At 35.0% G+C, this 22,092-nt stretch overlaps 1 non-coding gene across 1 annotated transcript; it reads left to right on the top strand.

Annotated features, from left to right (window-relative positions):
- The first annotated feature begins 8,622 nt into the window (after nucleotides 1–8,622).
- On the top strand, nucleotides 8,623–8,729 carry LOC112496519 (small nucleolar RNA R71). The gene has a single exon (XR_003063076.1). It is a non-coding gene; the product is annotated as a small nucleolar RNA R71 (small nucleolar RNA).
- The last annotated feature ends 13,363 nt before the right edge of the window (nucleotides 8,730–22,092 follow it).

Below are 22,092 nucleotides of genomic sequence, written 5' to 3'. Positions count from 1 at the left end.
GTAATAAAAACACCTTATTTGCTCTCTAAATGATCTTGATTTAAGTCTAGAATTGATGTAATAACTCTCATTTCCTAGAGTTATCACACCCCCAAACTTAAACTGTTACTTGTCCTCAAGTAATGACACATACTACTTTCCAGCAAACAAACATGCACAAAACCTTAGCTCTTCTATCAACTTTGCAAGGATTCTTCCACCTTCATATCACAATCCCAATCATACAAAATGCCCATAGTAAATAAGTTCTAGATTTAAGCTTCTTTCTATCCATAGTGTGTGTGTGCTTCCTTTGATTGAATTCCAGATATGTTATAACATTATCAAAAGATTGCATAAATTTCCGCAGTGATATACTTCATTCATAAATGGGGTAGCATAAATTTTACATACTCAAACTGTGATTGTTTTAACATTGATTAAACTGGGTAGTACTCAACCTCCTCACTGTAACATTTATCTTTCATGTGAATGTCAATCACTTGTAATGATGACGCCCAGTTACTTAAACCATGCCCAGATCAGAGTTACTGTAGCAATATCTGTGGTATAATCTTATCTAGAGGTATCTTTTACTTAAAACTGAACATGGGGCTCATGAACAGACCTGGCTACTCAATGCCTTAGATAGAGAATTTCTTTTTCTCTCTTTTTTTTAGTTTTTTTTTAGAACTGCTACAACATTGCTCATAACTCTCGCTACCTTTGACACAATTCTGCATATGGGGTACATACTCAGATCTGGTTACTCAGTAACTGGAGTCATTGGAGCAGAGTTTATTTCATAGATATCACAGTCAATCAACTTGCTTCTCCCCCCAAACTTAATATCTTTTCTATTCTTTTGGCTCTGCTCTAGCAATCTCATACAATTCAACCAAAGTCTAGGTGTTGGGATAGAATTTCACTTCTATCTGTAACTATCTCTACTTAGCATTCTCATAAATATTGACTAATACTCAATTTATCTTCATTAGGCTTTCAAATCCATACACAAATATTAGATAAAGAGCTTCATACAGCACAAACATAAACACATGCATTCAGAAACAACCCCCCCAAACTTGAGAGATGTTGGGTCCTCACAAGCATACAGAACAAATGCACACAACTTGACAAGGATATGGAAGACCTTGGAAAATACCACACAAATTGACAAACAGAAAAAGCTTTTATATATATATATATATATATATAAGCAAACTAATAAGAAAAGAGTACTCCCCTGTGGTGGGGACTGCAGCACATGATGGGATGCTCTCAGCGCTTCTTGGATGCACTGCGCAGCTTATCCTTTGGTGAAGCTTTTGGGGAAGCAGCTAGCAATGGCTTTGTCTTTTTCACTACGGGGCTAGCGAGAGGATTTGGGATTGTTGTAGCAGTACCTGTAGATGTATTGCCTTTTCGTTTGCTGGATTGTCTTGTACTGGTGCGAATAGGCTAGCTAGAAGTTTACTGGGGAGGCTTTATAGTTAATGCATCAGCTGTCTGGCCCTCAGCTGTGATGGCCATAATGACCGCAAGTAGTTGCTTGGCTTGCTCAGGTGTAGGCATAGCTATGGCTGCTGCAGCAGCCAGTTCAGCATCGACTTGCTCCATTTCATCGTCAGAGGCTGGAGGTGTTGTCATTTTTGCTTTGCCCTTGGCCTTTCTCTTGCTCGCGAGGACTGGAATAGACGGCTCCTCTTCAAGGTCTTCCTCTTCCTCTTCTTGAATAATGTGCTTTTTCCTAGTTTTGGGCTGGGCTGGCATGGTTGGTTCCTCACGTTCCTTCACCGAATTGTCCTCTGCTTCTGTGGGTGAGCTATTAGTCTCAGACTTGTCACATTTTTCCTCAGGTGGATCAGATGGTTCAGCATCTTCTGATTTTTTCTCTACTTGTGGTTCGGCTGCAGCATCTTCTGTTGATTCCTTTGTGGCAGTGGCTTCTACACTAGCCTCCGCTGGAGCATCTGTAGTGTGGGTGTCAAAATTAAACTGCTGGAGCAGTGCATCAGGGAAGTTCCAGTGAGTGTGTTTCATGTACAGAGTAAATTATTGTAGTTGGTTGTCCAGGTGTTGTAGATAACTCCAAAACCGACCATTTTCCCTCTGCTAAGCTTCCACACATTGAGTTATATTGTTGTTGAGTGCCTGGATAGTCTGTTCCAAGCCAATAGCTCGTCTTGCTCCTGTGACAACAGTTGGTTCAATGGTTGTTCCAGCACTCTCACCAGCAACTCGCTCAATGGTACGTGCCGTAAAGGCACCATCATTTTTTACATGTTCATCTCTAGCGTCAAGATGAACTCCTGATACTACACAAATTCTGGTGACGAGTGAGAGAAATAGTAAGGCAGCAGTTCGATGAGTTTTGACTGCACAATCACGGATTTCTTTCGCAACGATGCTCCCTACGTCTATAGGAAGCCCTCGAACTATGACATATAACAAGACCAACCTTTCTTGCGAAACTATAGTAGTGTGAGTGGTAGGCATAAGCCTAGATTTAAGAAATTTCACCCACACCTTAGCAATAGGTTTCAAATCTATCCTATTAACTACACGCCCTTCCTCGTTAGCCCATGATGCCCCTTCGATTGTAAGAGTTGTGAAAATGGTGTTCCACTTTTTCGGGGTTAACTTATCACGCAACTTAGCATACTCACAAGTAATTTCAGCAGGTAAGTTATAGAAAGCATTGATAACTCGGGAGTCTAGTGGGACAAGTGTATTTCTTACCCAAATGTTGTGCTGATCAGGGCTTACCAAATTGGCGTAAAATTCTTTGACTATAGGCAGCACAGGATCTTAAGGGTGGTTGCAAAACTCTAGCCATCCTCGCTTTGTTACAGCATTATGAATTGTTTGCACAATTCCCATGAGTTGGTCTGGAAATTGAAACCTTTTTTCTTCCAGAATCTGACGCGGCTCTATGAATTCTTCATATTTTTCTTCAGCATGGTAACTCTGGAATCGTGACGGATCTTTGAGGCGGCTTGCTATTTTCTTATATCTCGGCATTGCTGTGGCAGTAACAAATTGAGGCTACTATTCCTGAGAGTAAAAAGAGAAAAAGAAGTTAAGAATTAGAAGAGTTGGATTTGTGAATGAAATGGGGAATAGTGGTGTAGAGTACTAAGCACAGTGACTCCTTTTTATAGTGGACTTTTAGTTGGAGATAAATACAGTAACTTGAAATAATTGAGGGAATAAAATATTTTGAATTAAATGTGCATATCCCAAAATCATCGGCCAGTGAATTTAAAGCTTTAATTTCGGAGATTTGTTTCCGTAATTTCTATCCATATCCATGCGTCCATCTGTCACGATTTTATCTCCAACAGTAAGTGAAAGGCTCCAGCTTTTAATTTACTGTAACGGTAAAATTAGCTGCTGCAGCATCCATTCGCTTATTCTAACAACGGATACATACTCCCAACGAAAGCTTCTGACGCGTGGTTCACCTCTGAATTCTGCCACCATACACTCTCACATGTCAATATAGAATTCAATTGTCACACTTACTAAAATTAAGTCTAAAATTATTTTAAAAATAGATATATCAAATTAAAGTGAAAATAAAGTATGCAATAATGGAAAAGGATAAAAATAAATGGTTAATATGGGAAAAACATGATTAAATAAAATGTAAAAGAAAAAGAGTTGTCTATAAAACCAAATGATATCAAAATTGGTTTGAAGTGGCTATCTCCTCAATAGGCTGCCTCTTATGAAGCGCTTGATTTAAGGTCCTTCAGCCTGACCTTCTTTCTTTGTTCAATGACTGGGTTTTTTAAAGAGTAACACCTCCTTTGAACATTCTGCTGCTAGATGTATGTAATGCTTAACCCTGTGTCCATTAACCTTGAATTCGTGGCCTGTTTGTTCATCGAGAAGATCAACAACTCCATGAGGATACAATTTTAATAGCTTAAACGGGCCAGACCATCGTGACTTGAGCTTTCCCAAAAATAATCTTAGTCTTGTATTGTGAAGCAACACTAATTGACCAGGGTAGAATTGCATGTGCTGAATATGCTTGTCGTGCTAGTGTTAGGTCCTCTCTTTATAGATTCTTGCATTTTCATATGAAAATAGTCGTAATTCATCAAGCTCACAAAGTTGAAGTTTCCTTTGCTCTGTTGCAGCATGCATATCCCAGTTTAATTTCTTCAGTGTCCAATGTGCTTTATGCTCTAGCTCTAGTGGCAAATGACAAGCTTTGCCATACACAATTCGGTAAGGAGACATTCTAAGTGGAGTTTTGTATGTTGTTCTGTAGGCCTATAGAGAGTCATGCAAGTGTAAAGATCAATCCTTCCTTGTTGGGTTCACCGCTTTTTCTAAGATCTTTTTAATTTCTCTGTTGGACACTTCAGCTTGACCATTGGATTGTGGGTGATATGTTGTTGCTATCTTGTGTCTGACTCCATATTTCATCATTGCTACAGCAAAGATTTTGTTGCAAAAATGTGTGCCTTCATCACTGATAATTGCTCTAGGAGTGCCAAACCTGGAAAAAATATTTTTCTAAAGAAAAGTGACCATGATTTTAGCATCATTGGTAGGTAATGTTGCAGCTTCTACCCACTTGGATACGTAATCCACAGCAACAAGGATATATACGTTCCCAAAAGATGGGGGAAAAGGTCCTATGAAATCTATTCCCCAAACATAAAAGACTTCCACTTCCAGTATGTTAGTCAATGGCATCTCATGTCTGTTAGTTATGTTCCCTGTCTTTTGACACATGTCACAACATTTAATAAATGCATAAGCATCTTTAAAAATAGTGGGCCAATAATAACCTGATTGCATAACTTTGGCAGCTGTTCTGTGACCACCAAAATGTCCTCCATATGCTGCAGCATGACATGACTCCAGTATATGAGGTATTTCTTCTGCTGCAACACATCTTCTTATTACTTGATCTGAGCATAGCTTATATAAATGTGGGTCACCCCACTGATAACTTCTAACATCATGAAGAAATTTTTTTTCTCTTGAAACTTCAGCTCAGGTGGTAGCAACCCAATTACTAAGTAGTTAGCAAAGTCTACATACCATGAAGATTCTGACTGCTGAAGCATCTGTGCTTGTTGTACTACCAACAGTTGTTCATCAGGAAAAGTTTCGGTGATGCCCATATTTGTCAATGTACTAATGTCTACTTCCAGGCGTGACAAATAGTCTGCCACTTAATTCTCAGTCCCCTTTCTATCTTTAATTTCCAGATCAAATTCTTGAAGCAGTAAGATCCATCTTATTAATCTTGGTTTGGCATCCTTCTTTGAAATTAAATATTTGATGGCTGCATGGTTTGTGTAAACAGTTACTTTAGTACCCACCAGGTAAGCTCTGAATTTGTCAAAAGCAAAAACTACTGCTAGCAACTCTTTCTCTATAGTGGTGTAATCGATCTGAGTTGGAGTGAACGTTTTGCTTGGATAGTATACGGAATGAAAAACCTTGTCCTTTCTTTGCCCTAATACTACTTCCACAGAATGATCACTAGCATCACACATCAATTCAAATGGTAAAGTCCAATATGGAGATATAACTACTGGAGCAGTGATCAAAGCTTTCTTTAATTCTCCAAATGCTTGAAGGCAATATTTGTCAAAGTGAAATGGTTTATCATGCTCCAGCAATGAACACAGAGGCTTAGCTACTTTGGAAAAATTCTTAATGAATCTTCTGTAGAATCCAGCATGACCCAAAAAACTCCTAATACCCTTTACTGAAGTTGGAGGTGGCAGTTTATCTATTACCTCTATCTTGGCTTTGTCTACCTCAATACCATCCTTGGATATCTTGTGACCCAACACTATTCCTTCTTGCACCATGAAATGGCACTTTTCCTAATTGAGTATTAAGTTGGTCATCTCACATTTTTTAAGAACTTCTTCCAAGTTGTGTAAACAATCATTGTATGTTTCCCCAAAAATTGAAAAGTCATCCATGAAAACTTCCAAACTCTACTCTACCATATCAAAAAATATAGACATTATGTATCTCTGAAAAGTTACTGTAGCATTGCATAGCCCAAATGGCATTCTTCTGAAGGTAAATTTTCCATAGGGACAAGTAAATGTAGTCTTCTCTTGATCCTCTGGAGCTATAGCAATCTAGTTGTAGCCCGAATACCCATCTAAGAAGCAGTAGTACTATTTTCCAACAAATCTGTCCAACATCTGATCTATGAATGGAAGTGAGAATTGGTCTTTCCTTGTGGCTTTATTGAGCTTCCTGTAATCCATACACACTCTCCATCCAGTCACTGTCCTTGTAGGAATAAGTTCATTCTTCTCATTAGTCATTACTGTTATCTCTACTTTTTTTGGAACACATTGAACTGGGCTTACCCACGAACTGTCCGATATTAGGAATATGACTCCAGCATCTAACCATTTGATGATTTCATTCTTCACCACTTCTTTCATAATAGGATTCAGCCTTCTCTGGTGCTCCACCGAATGGCTGGAACAATTCTCTAACAGGATTTTATGCATACATATGGATGGGCTTATCCCCTTTATATCTGCCATGGTCCATCCAATTGCTCTTTTGTATTTTCCCAGCAAATCTACTAGACTCTATTCTTGACCTGCATCCAAAGTAGAAGAAATGATTACAGAGAGTGTGTTGTTTTGACCAAGATAAGTATACTTTAAATGTGAAAGTAACAATTTTAATTCAAAGCTAGAAGGTGATTCAATAGATGGTAAAGTTATTTTTAGTTCCCTGTCTGAAAGATTCAGGTGTTCAATAAACCTGCTGTGCTTATCAGATTGTTGTTTGTCCATCTAATCTGTTTGGATTACTGCAACATCTTCCTCTTCAACATCCTCAAAGGTGGTAACTTTGTCAAGTACATTACTACAGCATCTGTCCATTTTGTCTGCTACAACAAGATCCACTACACTTAGGAAATTGTAATCTTCTACTTCATCAGGGTTCCTTATAGCCTCCAATACATTAAATGTGACTTGTTGATCATTCACTCTCATGGTGAGCTCTCCTTTCTGCACATCTATCAAAGTTTTTCCAGTTGCTAGAAAAGGTCTTGTAAGTATAATGGGTACCTCTTTGTCAGCTTCAAAGTCCAGCACAATGAAATCCACTAGAAATATGAATTTGCAACCTTCACCAATACATCCTCTATCTTTCATTCAGGGTATGCATGAGATCTGTCAGCTAATTGCAGAGTGACTGTTGTTGGTCTGCACTCCCCTACTCCTAGTTGCTTAAATACAGATAATGGCATTAAATTAATACTAGCTCTCAAGTCACAAAGTGCTCTGCCAGCATACCTAGTCCCTATAGAACAGGGTATTGTAAAACTCCCTAGATCTTTCAATTTTGTGGAAATTTTATACAGGCAATCCACATGACTGTTTTCCTGTGTTAAAGTAATAATTTTAAACTCTCCCAACCTTCTTTTTCGTGCCAAGATATCTTTTAGAAATTTCACATAATTTGGCATTTACTCCAAAGCTTCCACAAAAGGTATATTTATGTGCAGTTGCTATAACACTTTTAGGACCTTGCCGAACTGCTTGTCTTGTTTTTTCTTCTGGAACCTTTATGGGAAAGGTGGTGGATGTCTAAACTGTGGGTAGTTTTAGGAGATATCGAACTTTGTTTGTTTGATTTGGTGCAAGTTGTAACTACTGGTGTTGTGACTTCTTTTTCAGCATGTTCTGGTTGAATTTCCTCTGCAGTTACTGTAGCTTGGCTCATGTAACCAGTGTCTTAAAGAGGATTTTGGTGTAACAGGCTTTCCTTTGAGTTGGTTTTTGTGCTGAATTGTATTCCATCCCATTTTTTGTCACCTCAACTGGGATATCAACATTCTTGCCAGACCTCAAACTAATTATTTCGCAGTGTTCTTTGATCTCTCTCCTAGGGTCTTCTGTGTTGTTAGGTAGGCTTCATTGAGTTCTGCTGCTCATTATTGTAGCTAGTTGTCCCATTTGGTTCTCAAGGTTTCTCAAGGACACAGCTTGACTCTGCATAATTGCTTCATTCTTTCCAATATACTCCTTGATCAGTGCTTCTAGTAAAGTGATTGGATCCTGACTAATATGCTTTTGCCCTTGACTTTATTGATGAAAATCAGGTGGTTGTGTGTTTCTACTAAGTCTATTCAATGCTGGAGCATTTCGATTCTGACTGCTCCATGAGAAATTTGGGTGTTGTTTCCAACCTGGGTTGTAAGTATTTGAATATGGGTTGTTCTGAGGTTGTCGATTGAAGTTACCCACATAGTTTACTGAAGCTGGATTTCTAGGACAGTTATCAAAATCATGTTCTTCACCACAATAGACACAAGAAAGTTCAGTAACTTGCTTTACTGTTGCTGGAGCAACTGTCATGACTTTTACCATGTTAGTCAATGAGGTTACTTGTGCTGATAAGACTGTAATTGCATCAATGTTATGTACCCCTGCTAATCTTCTTGCTGCTGGTTGCCTAGCTGAAGGCCACTGGTAATTATTGTTGGCAATTCTTTCCAGAATTTCATAAGCTTCAGTGTAAGATTTGGATAACAAAGCTCCATTTGCTGAAGCATCCACCATTAACCTTGTACTCGGATTCAACCCATTGTAGAAAGTTTCCAATTGAATACAACAAGGGATACCATGATGAGGACACCTTCTTAGCAATTCCTTGAATCTTTCCCACGCCTCGTATAAACTTTCATCTTCAAGTTGATGGAAGGAAGTAATCTCATTCCGTAGTTTTGCATTTTTTTTTTGTGGGAAATATTTCATTAGGAATTTATCAGTCAATTTATTCCATGTAGTAATGGAATTAGAGGGTAACGAATTTAACCATGCTCTTTCTCGATCTCTTAAGGAATAAAGGAAGTGCCTCAGCCTTAAGGCATCTTATATTGCTCCAGCAATCTTGAAAGCATCACTTACTTCCCAGAACAATTTAATATGGAGATGACGATCTTTATTAGGCAATCCATTGAATTATCCCACTGTTTGTAACATTTGAAACATCACTGGTTTCAACTCAAAATTTGTTGCTTCTATCTCAGGTCTGATTATCCCAGGGTGTACAACTTGCGGGGTTAGTACAGCGTAATCTCTTATAGCTCTGTCTCTGTCATCACCCATGTAAATAATATTGTTGTTGCCTGGCTATCTCCCGTTGGCATGTTCATTCTGCTCTTCTTGAATGTTGACTGGTTGTAGAAGCCCGTGAGGATTCAAATTTTGCGCATCCTGTAAATTATTCATGCTTGAAGCAATTTCTGAATTCCTTTGTTCTCTTCGTAGTCTCCTGACTGTCCTTTCAATTTCAGCATCAAATTGGAATGCCACAGATCTGTCTTTGCGCATCCATATACCGATCTGCCAATAAATAGAATGAATCAAATCAAATTTGGCGCTATCACGATTTATTTCACACTTCAAAACTAAACAATCAATCCCCGGCAACGGCGCCAAAAACATGTTGATTGATTTCTATAATCAATTATTATCAATACCAATATGCAAGTATACACAACAAGTAATAAAGTGATGAGTATTCAAGATCGTCTCCACAGGGATTGATGTTACTCTAAAATACTAAAGCAATCACAATAGTGCAAATCAACTAAAGACCGAAACAAATAATTGTCAAATAATTCTATCGTAACTAATAATTGCGAGAGTTGGGAATAAAACATTATTGTAATGAAATAAACTAAGTTAAATGTGTCTAAGATTCAATTGAGAATATAGTAGTTGAATTATTAAACTCTCCTAATGGGGTGACTGTTATTTACCAAATTAGCACCAGTTGTCACAATAAGTGCTGCAGCAATGGGTAGAATAAATATGCATCTGCAGCTATCGCATGTTGGAAATCTCATATCTTTAAATCTACTAACAATGATCAGTTGCTCATATATTTATGGTACGGCATTATAACATTTAATCTCTCCACCCTACAAGGTGAACACCTATGTCTAGAGTGACACAAATCTTAACTTCAAGTATTGCCCTTATGGGATTCAAGGTAACCTAATCCAGGAAACTCGACTTAAGAACAAGTAATACTCTAATAATATCCGCTAAAACGTGTCATTTTGCTGCTCTATCTTAACTGTAACTATTAAATGGGTGGTCAACCGAAATAACAGTTGTATTCATAAAAACTACTAGAGTATAATGCTACAGCGTTACCATAACAACATAAAAGAACAGTCAAGAACTCATTGGATTATTTGTCATTCAACTACAAGTAAATTTAGTTCATAATCTGGATGAGAAAAATAAACACAAATATATTGATCTCGGAATATATTCAAATAATTCAAAGAAGAAGAGAAAATATAAGTTGAGCACGATGAAAGACAAATAACTCTGCACGGTTCTTTTCTTTGTTTCCGAATAGCACTCCTCAATCTGATCTCCTTCTTCTTGCCTTTGTAATTATTTTTTATGATAATTCCTCGCACGCCTCCTTTTATATTGCAAATTAGGGTAGAAGACCCGAAGTCCATATGCGTGTGTGCGTTTAAATTAAGAAACATGCATATCGCGATTTTATGGCTGACCCACGCTTTAAGCTTTATCCCGCATTGCTTTCTGATTACTGCAGCACTGGTTGCCTTAGCATCCACAACAGCACTGCATTATTCTCGATTGTGCTTGTCTTCTTTTGTGGTCATCTTCTTTCCTCCTCTTACTCATCTAATGTCTCAGTATCCCCTTATAAATTTAAAACCTACAATTATGCACTTGTTTTTAGCACAAATTACTTGATTTAAACAAAACTTATTAAAACCCAACTAAAATGATTGTTTATGCAAAAGGTAACTAAAATGTAATAAAAACACCTTATTTGCTCTCTAAATGATCTTGATTTAAGTCTAGAATTGATGTAATAACTCTCATTTCCTATAGTTATCAGTTATTTAATAACATTCCTCGAGAATATGTCACTTTTCTTTACGCCAATAAGGAGAAAAAAAAACTTCCTATGCTAATAAGGAGGAAAAATTTCTTTAGACAATATAGAGGAAAAAAAACTTTCCTAGGCTAGCAAAGAGAACAAATTTTCCTAGGCCAACAACGAAGAAATACTTTCCTAGGCCAAAAATAAGAAAAACTTCCCAGGTCAAAAATGAAAAAAAGTTTCCTAGTAATGTTCGTCCAAAATAGGTCATATTATTATTTCCATATGGGAAAGAAGCAGGAAAATTTTTCTAAGCCAACAAAGAAAAAAATTTCCAGGGCCAACAATAAGAAAAAAACTTTCCTTATTCAAGCTAATAAGGAGGAAAATTTCCCTAGGCCAATAAAAAAGAAAAGATTTCCTAGGCTAACAATGAGTAAAAGCTTTCTTAGGCTAACAAGAAGGAAATGTTCCCTAGGCCAACATAGAGGAAAAACTAGCTTAGGCCAATAAGGAAAAAAAATTCCTAATAAAATTTCTTCAAAATAGCTCACTTTTTCATATGTCAATGTAGAGAAAATCTTCCCTAAGCCAATAAGGAAAAAAAAAAGATTTTCCAAAGAAAATTTCTCCAAAATAGCTCACTTTTTTGTATGCCAACGTAGAAGAAAAGATTTTGTAGGCCAATAAGGAAGAAAAGTTCACTTTTCCCTATGTCAATAAGGAGGGAAATTTCTCATGGCCAACAAAGAGAAATAACTTTTCTCCACCAACAAAGAGGGAGATTTCCCTAGTGATATTCCCATCAAATATGTTTTCCCTATGCTAAAGAGGAAATATTTTCTTAGGCCAATAAGAAGAAAAAGCTTCCCTAGGTTATCAAGTAACAAAGATTCCCTAATGATATTCCTCTATAATAGATCAACTGTCCCTGAATTAACAAATTTTTCTCTAATAATATTTCTTGAGAATATGTTACTTTTTTTAACCCAATAAGGAGAACAAATTTTCTAAGCTAACAAAGAGGAAAAGATAGGCTAATAAAGAGGAGAAGTCCTATAATTAGTATGATTAAATATTAGTAACAATAGCTTGATTGTTACTAATTTGAGGAGGGAGTAATATCTCATTAAATATTTAGTATATCGAAGCTTAAGGCTACCCACATTCCATGAAGAAAATTTCCACAAGCAATATTATCGAATGATAATATACAGGGTTATAACAATTCCAATTTTATAAGGAACAATTTCATAAACAAAGTTCCTAGATTATTGAAATTCTAGTCACGAAATCATCGTAATCAGAATAGTGCAATCGTAGAAGGAAACTACACAACTTTTCAAATGTGCCTCTAAGTCTAATAATGGATTCGCCCAGAATCGAAAAAGACAAGAGGAATCAAAACTTATCACCAAAACAAAAAGCGAAATTAAGAATAATGGAAATCCAGAATCAGAAGCTACATCTATAACTTTAATGGCACTCAAGCCATGGCCCAAAAAAAAAAAAAACAAGAGCCAACATCCAATAAGACAATTAACAACTAAGGAAAAAACCAAGGCAAACAAAAGCCAAGGCCATAAGAGTAAGTCAAACCAAGAAAAAGCCATTTTTCCTTGCTTTGAAAAGGCGGAAAAACTCCATAATAATATTCCTACGGAGTTGCTCACTTCTTCCATAGGCTAAGAATGAGGAAAAATTTTCCTAGGCTAACAGTGAGGAAAAGTTTTCCTACGCCAAAAAAGGAATAAAAATTCCAATAAGGAGAAAAAGTTCTATAATAATATTCCTCCAAAATAAGTTACTTTTCCTTTACTAAGAAAAAAAAAACTCAAACGCCAACAAAAAGGAAATACTTTCCTAAGCTAATAAGGAAGAAAAATTTACTAACAATATTCTTTTAGAACAGTTTCATAATAATAGTCCTCCAGAGTAGGTTACTTCCTCTACTAAGAAAAAAATTCTAAATGCCAACAAAGAAGAAAAACTTTCCTAAGCCAATAAAGAAGAAGTTCCCTCACAGTTTTCATCTGCAATACCTTGCTTTTTTCTTGCACGGATAAGGAGGAAAAATTTCATAACATCTTTTCGACAAATATTTCACTTTTCATAAAAGCTAATAATGAGGAAAAACTTCCCTAGGCCAATAAAGAAAAAATGTTTTGTGATAATATTCCTCTAGAATAAGCAATTTTTTTCTATGCTAAGAAAGTTTCAATGCCCTATAAGGCAACTGAAGATTAAGGAAAAACCTAAGCAAACAAAAGGTAAGGCAAGAAGAGTATGCCAAGCCATGAGAAAGCCAATACATAACAAGGTAAACAAAGGCTAATGAAAAACTGTGGCAAACAAAAGTTAAGGAAAAACCAAGACAAAAACTAAGGAAAACAAAAGCAAAGCTAACAAAAGAAAGCCAAATAAAGGTATGGCCAACCCTATACAAGGCAAGAGAAAAATGAGCCATGCTAAACTAAGGCATAAGATATATGCTTACTAAAATTCTGAAATAAAAAAAAAATTCGTAAACCACTCTTGGGCTAATTGGAATGCCCAACGAAAAATTCACATTTCCACTTATAACTTTGGTTTACCAAAAAAAAAAAAAGGCTTAAAGAATAATTACCATTTCCTCCTAGAACTTCGGTTTAAAGGAAAATTTTAGAGAGCTAACATTTTATCCAAGAATTTTAATTCAAAGGAAAAAGTTCACTATTTCCTAAGTCAACACGAGAAAAGTTCATTGATACATTCCTCTGAAAATATATTCAAATGCCCAAGGCATAGTTTTTTCAAAAAGGCCACGTGGCCAATCAAACAAATGTCAGAACTTCCTATTCTGATCAAAGTATTTTTTAAAAAAAATACAATTGTAAGGGAAGTAGTGTAGGTGCCAAAAGGCGCCTAACCATGTCACGTATCAATCGTATCAGATAATAGAAGCTATTCTAGGGAAATAACACCTTAGCTATTCCGGGGTAAATAACATTCAAGCAATTTTGCGGAAATAACACCTAAGTAAAAATTCTCCAAGAGCTCATAAAAATGGCAAGAGAGGAAATTAGTTTCGCAATCTATTAGTTTAGGGAAATCACGCCTAAATGTCATACTAGTAAGAAAACACATAGGGGCGGAAAATTTTCCTAGATCAAATTCACCTCCATGTGTACAAAAATAATGGGTGACACGTGTCATTAGATTGAGGGTTCAAAGTAAAACCCTAAATCCACATCACTCATTATCTATAAATATAGACCGATCTCTAAGAGAAATGAGGTCTTTGGCCTCCAAAAGCATTGTTCATACTTAAAAAGAGAAAATCATCTTCTCAATCTTTCTTCTTTCTTCTTTCTTCTTTCTTCTTTCTTTAATCTTGATTAAACATTAACCTAGGCGTCAGAGTGCTTTTTTCAGGTACTCATCCCTTTAGATTCAAGGCCAATGATTGTGACAAGTTCTCTACAAACTACAAATACGTGTGAAGGCAAAAAAATCCAACACCTTCATCGATAAACCATGGTTTTGAACATTGGTAAATGGGATTCACTTTTTATTACAATGACTTCAAATTTGTTTGTTACAAAATGTAGACATGTGGTAAGTTAAATGTATTAATTACCTTCTACAATGGTATTAAATCTTAAAAAAAATTAAAACCTTGGGGTATGGGATTATTTTTAATTTGTAATGTCAAGTGTGTTAGGGTATTCTCAAACTAATCTGCCTATTGACTGTTGTTTTGCAACTAAAGTCCATTGTGATGGTATTGCAGCATGGTGATTCAAATTATTTATCTAGAAGTTTGAACTTGAAGGATTTTCCATTTGAGTTTTGTACCAGCTAGCCCAAGACATATAATGAATATGATTGTGCACTATATGTTATATTATAAAAAGGCATAAAATGTGGTCATGCCTTTTTAAGGGAGAGATGAAATTATGTTTTATCTGTTAAATGCAATAATCTGTACGCTTGTTTGATTGAATTGAAACCTTAGGATAACCCTCTAATTATAGTGTTTGTGCATATTATTTAGGTCCGGTTTCATTCAGATACTGAGAGGGCATGCATTGTCCTCGAACTCATCATTTATAGTTCCAATTGTTTAAAGGATAAAGTTCTTTCAAGTACTGAGAAGCATCAAAAGCATCTCGATGATGCATCACATTCTCTTTATGAAGTGATTCAAAACAAGTGTTTATGTCAACGTAGGAGGTTAATATGACTTGTATTTAATGTTTAACTGCTTTACATATTTTTTATTTTATGTAATGTTCATATATGTTATATTTGTATAATTGGCAGTACCTTAAATTTTAACCGCAATATAATTGTAGAATGTAGTAGTTTTTTTATATATTTAGTTGATGACAATGTTAGTTTAGCATTCGTAAGCACCTTTTATTAAGTGAATTGAATGATGGTTTCAACTCATCGTGCCTGTCTATGTAGAAAAACTTTTGTCACAACTATCATAGTTTGAAACCACTATGCTAAGTAAATATAAACCAACAAGATAGGTTAACTTGTACAATAATATATTGATCAACAAATAAATAGTGTGTGTGCAGTTGAATGAGACGGTACATTCACAGCTTATAGCCATGATGCTCGTTTTGAAAGTAATCTTATCAATTCCAAATGTGACCATAGTTTTATCGGTGCAGTAAATGAAGTTGCAATGTTGTTTGATAAGCTTTAAAAGGCATTTGTATTCAGGGTTGGGATAGTTGTTCATTGTCTGAACTTCTTATAAAAAATTATTACTACGAATCTGAAGATGCTCCTAGTGGTATACATTCATCTTGTTTGTTATGCCATCAATACATTCATGTAATGTCAGTGTACTCATAGCGTGTAAGATGTATTTATCACGTCATCTCTATTTCATTCCAAGGCATTGATATCACAAAAGAAGTCCATGCACTAGCTTCAACAGTCCTCTAATTGTTGTTGTGTCATTCTTTTTTGACATTGTACTAAGAAAACAACATCTGCTGCATTTTTTGTTGCTACTGTTTTCCCACCTTTACTCTCTTCACTAAATGCTTTGTGACAACAACCTTTGGATCTTGCACAACATTGTCTCTTCTCTATAAACGTTGTCTTGTTGGTTCTTCATTCTGATAGTTTGTCTCTAATCTCAATGTAAACTGATGAATATCTGTAATTGCTACATTATATGTGGCTACACTAGATCTAGCATATCTTAGCGAACTTTGGCATTGTGTTTATCTACAATGAAGTTCTTTTTTTAATCAAATTCTTCTTCGGTTAAAGTATTGACCATGCGCTGGCGAAAATATTTTAGTAGAATTTGTGCTTTTTACATTTGTTTGGGCATTTCGAGCCAAACGCCAGCAACACAATCCATGGGACGCTTCTATAAATGTTTTACTTATTGCATTTCACATTCTTTTGTCCCCATCAGTTGTTACTATCTTCAGTTACTTGTTATTCATTGCAGATTAAGTGTCTGTAACAACCATGTGTATATGTGCTCTATTTCATTTGATATTAAAGCAAAGCCGAAAACTATTGTTCGCTGATGGTGATTAATCCCCAAAATTACCACAAAATATTTCCAATAAGCATTTTTCTTGCAAATGGCGTCAAATGCTATAACATCACAAAACAATACATAATCTATTGTCACACTGAAATAAGTCCCCGGGTCGATTTGAACTAGAAACTATGAAGTCAAAATAGAAATAAGGATATAAGTTTTTCTTTCCATCTAGATATGATAGGCATGTCTTTATACTCGATTTTTTAAACTTCTAGTGCCTTTTTGAATTTAGCCTATTTTGCACATCCCTTTTAGTATACCCAACTTTGTTGTAACCCTTAGATCTGTCAACCATGAACTCGTGTATCTGAGATGCCTTTACTCTCACTCTCTATAGTGACAAAGTCATAGACAAGTCTGAATCAATAACTCTTCTATGGTACCTTATGTGGTGCACAAGCTTTTGCCAGGTTAACTTGTGATTGTGGACTCCAGGAAAGAAACTACATACCTACTGGCGTTTTTCCTCATTCAAAATAATTTGGAATATTACCTTACAACTTATCCTTGTCACCGCCTTTGCTTCTCTTATTCTACTTATTTTTTCGATGTGTTTTATAGGTCTGAATCCTTCTTAGCTACAGACCTATATTCTACCAGTGATAATCCTTTCAACATTACTACATTTATTGAGTTTATGTGCGCTAATTGTCCTAGGCATTCCTAATAATACATGTCAGCTTCCTTTTTAGTTGCAAATTCTTTTCATACTGTGTTTCTGTGCACCAATTACCAAATTCTTTCTTAACATTTGATTCTTGGATTTTATTATTGTTGTTGTTGTTAATGATAAAAACTTTATAATTAATTAATGTATTAATATATTATTAATGATAATTAATAATAATAATAATTTTTGAATAAATAATCAAAATTATTAAAATACAAAATAATAATTAAGACCATAGTTAATTAAGAATATTTTAGTAATTTCTAACAATTTAACTCATTTCAATTCCTATTTTAATACAAAGTAAATACACTAATAACAATCCAACTCATTCTGTTTTCGATTTTGATTCTGATTCTTATAGTCTAAGTGATCAACTTATTTTGATTCTCATTCCCCACTCTTATTCTAGCCCACTCATATTCCTATCTATTCAAATTCTTCCACATTCTAATTCTCGTTTAGTAAACACACCACGAATTCAATCTATTTCACATTCATTTTTATCACCATAGAATCTTTATCCATCACTATCTTCTTCAACTAATCCATAAAATAAAACCCTTGATTCATATATATCTATTTAACCATCAAACACTCAAACTCACCATCCAACAACTTGAGATACATGAATTAATAGGGTTAACAATTATAATATTCGATCATAAAACCCAAATAGACTAACTAAACCTTAAACAAGAATACCAAATCCTAAAAAGAATTAATAGGCAACAGCAACAAAGATCACAGTGAAGTAGCTGACACACTTGTGTCATGTAGCCTAATCTCGAAGCAGATACTACTGATGTTATGAGTTGTTGTGCAGCTATCAACACCCCACTGTAGTTGTTGATCTCTTCACTCAAAAAAAGAGGAGGAAGAAGAAGAAGAAAGGGAAAAAAAATAAAAACAAATGAAGATAAAACATAGAAGAAGTGAACAAAAAAAAAAAAAAAAAAGGAAACGAAGAAGAACAAAGAAAAAAAGAAAATAAAATTTTATTGGGTTTCCTTTTTTTTTTATTAGCGACTTACGCACTTTGCACTTTTAAAAATAACGGGTAAATACATAATTTTGCGTGCGCTGTATAAAATGTCCACTCTACTCAGGTAGTTAGCAATTCCTATAACAACAATGCCTGTGGAGACGATCTTAAATATTTAATATTATATTACTTGTTGTGTACACTAGTACATTGACACCAAGAGCATTTGAATTTATCCCAACAATACCTCACATCAATATGCTTAGATTTCAAATAGTATATCGAATTCTTTACTAAGTGAATGACACTCTGACTGCCGCAATACATGTTGTATTGTTTTCTAATGCTTTTGGTGTCAATGTACAAGTATACACAACAAGTAATATAATGATAAATATTCAAAATCGTCTCTACATGAATTGTTGTTATGGGAATTGCTATAGTAATTTTATCATGCAAAATTTTTTATTTTAAATTTGAATTAAAATAAATTATTAAACTAATGAACTAATTAAAATAAAAACGCAATAAGAAAAATGCAATAACCTAAAATAGCCCGGCAAATGCTAGGATGTAACTAAGGGGAATGAAGTAGTTGAGTGATTAAACTCACTTAATAAAGTTGTCATACGAAATAATGAATTAAAATAAGTATTATCCAAACAACGTGCTATAACAAACACGTAGCAACACAAAATATTAGTTAATTACCCTCAAGTTTGTTCATCACTCAACCATAAGTAAATTTAGTTCATACTTTGCGATAAAACAAGAATTAAAATAGTTGCAGTTGTTAAACAATTTATCATAACAAGATAGAACAAGATAACAATAAATAAGAGTGAGATCCGCTTGATCTTCTTCTTGAATTTCTTAGTTGGAGCCCACAATTCTCTCTCTTGATCTTTGTTTTCTCTTATTTTGTTTCTTTATTTTTTCTCTAATGACAGCCCTTCTTTTTTTCCTTTGCTTGTGTGCTTTTTTTATATCTGAAAATTAGGGTAAACGGAAGTCTAGGGCACGTATCTTCCAGATTAGGAAACTTCATATCGTAATCTTACAAGTATCTCGCACGAAATCTTCTCTGTCATTGCTCTAAAATAACTACAATAACGATGCTACAGCAATAGTGCTACAACATTGGCTTTAACATCTGCATTGTTCCAAACTTGTTTCAATTCTTCTTTAACCAAGTTCTTTCCTCATCTTTACAAGCCCATTGCAGCCACATTCCTTCCTTGAAATTTGAGCTTCCAGTCACCTACAATTATGCATATGATCTAAGCACACAATTTATTATAAATCAAATAAAATTTATTAAAAATAAACTAAAATTGATATTCATGCAAAATATAACTAAAATGTAATAAAAACATGTCATTTACTCTCTAAGTATAGTTGATTTAAGACTAAAAGTATCATGATAACTCACATTTCATAGAGTTATCAATACACAATAAAGTTGTCTTGCTTCACACCCAACTCTTGTAAGAAATTCTTCATCCACAAGATTTCTTTGCAACCTTTAGTGATTGCAATATACTCTACTTCAGTGGTAGACAAGGCAACACATTGCTGAAGTCTGGACTGTCATAAGACTGCTTCCCTTGCAAAGGTGAGCAAATATCCTGATAGAGATTTTCTCGAATCAACATCTCTTGCCACATCTGCATCTATGTACACTTGTAACACAGGATCGTCACCACCAAAACATAAACATACCTTGGAAATGCTTCTGAGATATTTGAGAATCCACTTCACTGCTGTTTAGAGTTCTTTGCCTAGATTGGAGAGAAACAGATTGACTACACTAATTGCATGAGCAATATTTAGTCTTGTACAAACCATGGCTTACATCAAACTACTAACTGCTGAAGCAAAAGAAACTCATCTCATCTCATACTTCTCCTTCTCACTTGTAGGACAATGTTCATAACTAATCTTGAAATGGCCCGCAAGTGGAAAACAAACGGATTTTAGCTTGCCCATATTAAATCTTTCTAGAACTCTTTCAACATGTGTTTTTTAAGATAACCATATCGACCTAGATTTTCTATCGAGGGAAATCTTTATGCCAAGAATCTATTTTGTCAATCTCAAATCCTGCATTACAAAAGACTCACTAAGCTTTCTCATCATATTGTCAATCTTACTAGCATCATGGTCGACAATCAACTTGTCATCCATATAAAGCAAAAGAATGATGAAATCATTATCACCAAACTTCTTCACAAAAAAAGAATGGTCGCACATAGTCTTGTTGAAACCATGATTCTCTATAAAAGAATCAAACTTCTTGTACCACTGTCTTAGTGCCTGTTGCAACATATATAAACTTTTCTTCAACTAGCACACAAGTTCTTCTTTGTCTTTGACACTTAACCCTTTATGTTGCTCCATGTATATTTTCTCCTCTAAATCACCATGCAAGAAAGTTGTCTTCGCATCAAGTTGTTCAATCTCCAAATTTAAACTAGCTACTAATCCCAAAACAACTCGGATAAAAGAAATCTTCACTGCAAGAGAAAATATTTCTTCAAAATCAATACCTTTCTCTGACTGAAACCCTTCACAACCAATCTATCCTTGTGCCACTGTTGTGAGTTATTTTCAATCTTCAACCGGTAAACTTATTTGTTCTTCGGTGCCCTTTTTCCCTTAGGCAGCTTCACTAAGTCATAAGTGTAGTTCGCATTCAAGAATTTCATCTCCTTTTGTATAGCTTTAACTAGAGTTGGCAAAACGGGTCATCGGGTCGTGTTCGTGTCGTGTCAGCTTCGTGTCGTGTCAAATTTAGCTCGACCCAAACCCGACCCATTTAATAATCGTGTCAAAATATTGAGACCCAAACCCGACACGGAAAAATAATCGGGTTACCCAATAACCCGTTTAATATCTATATATTGAACAAAAGTTACATCAAATATTTACACATTGTCATACATACGTATGCACATACATACATACATAATTTATCGATATTATAAAATATACATATCTACTAAAATATTACACACACTATTGGGGTTTTAATTATATATATGTAAATAAGATTATATATCAATATTATAAAATATACATGTCTACCAATATTTTATACATTTACACTATTAAAGCTTTAAATGTATTTAAAATTTTATAAATAAACTATTGTGTCTATATTCATCCTTTTAAAGAATAAAAATAATAAAGAAAATCATCTCTAATATTTGAGTTTTGATGAAAAGAATCTGTAAATTATTTTAAAATAGAAAATATAATCGGGTCATTGATCAGGTAAATGGGTCAAGAATTTTAATCATAACCCGACACGGAAAAAAATCGTGTTGACCCGGACCCGACCCATTTAATAATCGTGTTAAATTCGACGACCCATACCCATTTATTGGTGTCGTGTTCGTGTCGGGTAATCGGGTCGTGTTAAATTTTATCAGCTCTAGCTTTAACCCACTCATTCTTATACCGGTGAGACATGGGTTCTTCAAAACATTCTGGTTGTCCTTCATCTATAAGCATCATATATTCATGTGGAGGATATCTAGTAGAAAGTTGTCATTCTCTAGTGGATCTTTTCAATTCTGGCTTAAGTGGTGGTGCTGGTGGTTCTAGAGGTGCATGGGCAACTGGTTCTGCTGGACCATCATTATTATCCTCTCTAGCTCCCCCATTATCATCATGAACTACAAGTTGAAAAACTAAAGTTGAAATAATAGAAATCTCTGGAGATGATTAAAACTTGTCACTCTTCTCCACATCAATAACTATTTGATCTTCAAGGAACACAACATCTCTACTTCTGATCATTTTCTAAGAAAATACATTCATTGGCTTTATCATCAAGCTTTGATCTCTTATCTCGAAGGATATGAACATATGCTCTACAACCAAACACTCTAAGTGTTTATAAAAAACATCTTTTTCGGTCCAAACTCTATTAGGTACATCGCCATCTAATGGAGCTAAAGAAGAAGGTTAATCAAGTCA

This window comes from Citrus sinensis, chromosome 1 (assembly GCF_022201045.2).
Source record: "Citrus sinensis cultivar Valencia sweet orange chromosome 1, DVS_A1.0, whole genome shotgun sequence".
Lineage (NCBI taxonomy): Eukaryota > Viridiplantae > Streptophyta > Magnoliopsida > Sapindales > Rutaceae > Citrus > Citrus sinensis.
Note: the sequence above shows the minus strand (reverse complement) of the source record. Positions and strands in the feature narration are given on the sequence as shown.